General features: G+C 42.0%; 1 long non-coding RNA gene across 1 annotated transcript in view; it reads right to left on the bottom strand.

Annotated features, from left to right (window-relative positions):
* Window positions 1–2,572: 2,572 nt before the first annotated feature.
* The window catches only part of LOC103600425, a 19,162-nt gene continuing 18,398 nt past the window's right edge, over window positions 2,573–3,336 (bottom strand). Inside the window, exon 3 of the long non-coding RNA XR_551390.1 lies at window positions 2,573–2,648. This is a non-coding gene — a long non-coding RNA (uncharacterized LOC103600425). The remainder of the gene's footprint in view (window positions 2,649–3,336) is intronic.

The raw sequence follows: 3,336 nt of genomic DNA, 5'->3' as shown, positions 1-3,336 counted from the left end.
GCAGCAATCCAGGTTGAGTCCTTCTTAGGTCAAATGACTTCTGCCTCCCTCTTCCACTTTTAAGGACCCTTTTGATAACACTAGTTCCACCCAGATAATCCAGGACAGTCTTCCTCTTTTGAGGTTAGCCTTTACTCAATTTACAACTTTAATCCCCCTATGCCATGTAAGATAGCATATTCTCAGTTTCCGGGGGATTAGGACATGGACATCCTGGGGGGGTGGGGGGATGATAAAGAAGAAAAGAGGCCAGGAAAGGAGAACAAAAGAAAGGAACCACAGTGACGCCACTTTAAAAAATGTAATTGAGGGCCGAGCCCATGGCGCACTCGGGAGAGTGCGGCGCTGGGAGCCCAGCAGCGCTCCCGCCGCGGGTTCGGATCCTATATAGGGATGACCTGTGCGTCACAGCGCTCACTGGCTGAGTGCGGTGCTGCCGGTCTCAAAAAGGACAAAAAAAAAAAAAATGTAATTGACTTGTTTTCTTCTAGCCCAAGAAAAAAAAAAAAAAAAAAAAAAAAAAAAAAAAGAAGTAAAAGCTTAGGAAAGGGAGACCAACTGTGCATGACTCTAGTATAGAACTATTTAACTCCAATACCACACTGATGTTTAAAGATTCAAAGTTGCAGCATCTTACCACCTAGGCATTTGGATTAAAGTAGTAATTTGTGAATATCTTTGAAGCAATGGAACCCCTCTTCAATGAACTCTTAGGCAAAATCCAATACAGAAAACAGATAAACAACACAAGTACTTTGGTTCAAGTAGTGACAGAAGATTGGGAGACATAAACAGCTCCTGTCAGAAAGCACCTGAACTAAGAGCACAGTGTGAAAACAAGTGGGCTAGGAGCTGAAAGAAAAAGGGAAAAAGCATAGAAATATGAATCTAGGTACTACATTTGCTGAGACAGTTATATAGTTGTATGCCGAGAAGGTTAATGGTTGTGGTCTTTAGAAATGCAATCAGGCTTACATTTGGAAATGGTGAGAAAAAGATAAAAATACCACACCTAACAGGTCTGCAGAGAAGGAAAAAATAAGACATCAAATTTCTTAACATTGTTAAAATTATGATAAACAGGGCTGGCTGGTTAGCTCAGTTGGTTCGAGAGAGGTGTTATAACACCAAGGTCAAAGGTTCAGATCCCCATATCAGCCAGCCATCAAACAAAAACAAAAGCAATCCAAACAAACAAACAAAAACCTCCCAAATAAAAATTAAATAATGATTAACAAATTCAAAATTTTGGAGGCCCACAGTAACATAAGGGCCAGAGTGTATCACAAGCTCCTCAAGAGGGTCCCAGTAGTCAATGACCAAGATCTAGCTCAAGAGTTGGCAAATTTTTTCTATAAAGGGTCAGACAGTGAAAAACTTAGACTCTGCAGACCATATGGAGCTCTGTCACAACTACTCAACTCCACTATGTAGCCCAAGAGCAACCCATAGACACTACAAAAAAAATGTTTCAAAAAAACCTTACAAAAACGAGTGGCAGGCTGGATTTGGCTTATAGGCTACAGTTTGCCAATACCTGATCTAGCTAATGGCCAAGTTCCAAATCAACAATATACCTCAAACCCCTCTAGAACTCTGAGCCTTTCAACTAAGCCCTGTGAAAAATATGAACCACTTTCCTTTACAGAAGATGAATGAATGGTGGTGGTAAACAAAGAACAAAGGGGCAATAAAAAGCATATTGAAAATCTCACTTCTGTAGAGGCCAGATACCAAAATAAATAAATAAATAAATAAATAATCTCACCTACCCTTCCTCAACTTCATTGTTCCGCCGATCACATCAACTAGAATTTAGCCTATAATCCTGACCTTCAAGGTTCTAAGGAATACTGGACTCTGTGCTGCCCAAATATATCCATTTTTTTTTGAAGGGGGGGCGGGAGTGGCCAGTATGGGCCAACTATACCCATTTGAAGGAGAGTTCTCTAGTTTATAAACTGGCTCAGGGTTGAAGTGTAGGTCAAATAATCCAGGTGGTAGCTACACTCTATTAGAATCTCGATATCTGCCTTCAAATCCGCCCTAGACCCAGTGATTTAACACTTAGCAGCACTGACCCTGAAAAAGTGAGGTAAGGACAGGGGATAGGGGGAAGGCAGGCCCAATCCCAGTTGAGACTGTAACTTCATCTCTTATCTAATATCTCTGTGAAACTATGACCTACCATGGAAAGGGACTTCTCAGTATAACTGGGGAGCCTCATTTTCCTGATAACTCCCTTGTTCCCACCACCAATCAGATCTTATTTTTCTCCTTTATTAACAGCCAACTCCTAGGTTCTGCCCACCCTCGTATAGCCTTTCAGAATTCCAAACCACTTGAGCTCTTAGAAATACAGCTCAATTACTGATCTTCTGAAAACAATCAAATAAAATTTGAAGGAGCAAAGCACCAGATAGTCCAAGATGTTGCCTGTATGGTTTCCTACACTCCCAACAATACAGGAAGGGTTCCTTCCCTCACTGAAATCCAGGTCTCCATTCTATCTTAGGGGAAGGAGAACCTCAGCTGACAATAAAAATAGCTTCACTTTCATTTTGGCCCCTTACCATTAGCTAAGTCTGTTTTGCCATCTGTGCTGCTCCCTTTGCTGGACATCTTGAATGATGTTTGCTGTAGCCAGCCTGGATTTGGGAGAGAAAGAAAATGAAATAATTAGGAAAAGATGACAAAAGAGACAAGGAGATTTAACAATGTACAAGCTTTGTCATTTTTATAAAAATAATTTGTGTATGCATTCTTAACAGGGCTTCTCAGCAGCTGAAAAGCACACCAGAAGTTATTTTTTCCTGTCCAAATTCAATAAAGGAATATATTTTAGGGAGGTCATCACCATCTCTTTACCTTATTCATTAAGTAACTGGCAGTATTTTTTCAGATGAGAAAGAGGGAACTGAAATAAAACCTGGAGCAGTAGGCACATATCAAGTGACAGATACTGCTAGCAAAGAGCCTCAACTCAATATAAAAAGCTAGCTCTAGCATTGCCCTCTAGGCAAGAATCTTCCACTGTAAATAACAGTCATATGTATCCACAAACTCTGAAAAACACTTGTTTTCACAACACAAAGTCAGATTCTGAATATCATTCTACACACAAATCAACACAGAGACAAAATCAAGCTCTTGGGAGAAGAGCTTGGGCTTTATGCTCACTCAGATGACTAGCTTCAAATTTATTACACGCACCTAAGAAAGAACCTTAAAATAACACACACCCCCCCCCCCCCCCCCCCCCCCCCCCCCCCCCCCCCCCCCCCCCCCCCCCCCCCCCCCCCCCCCCCCCCCCCCCCCCCCCCCCCCCCCCCCCCC

The sequence above is a fragment of the Galeopterus variegatus genome, unplaced genomic scaffold (genome assembly GCF_000696425.1).
Source record: "Galeopterus variegatus unplaced genomic scaffold, G_variegatus-3.0.2 Scaffold3337, whole genome shotgun sequence".
Classification (NCBI taxonomy): domain Eukaryota; kingdom Metazoa; phylum Chordata; class Mammalia; order Dermoptera; family Cynocephalidae; genus Galeopterus; species Galeopterus variegatus.
Note: the sequence above shows the minus strand (reverse complement) of the source record. Positions and strands in the feature narration are given on the sequence as shown.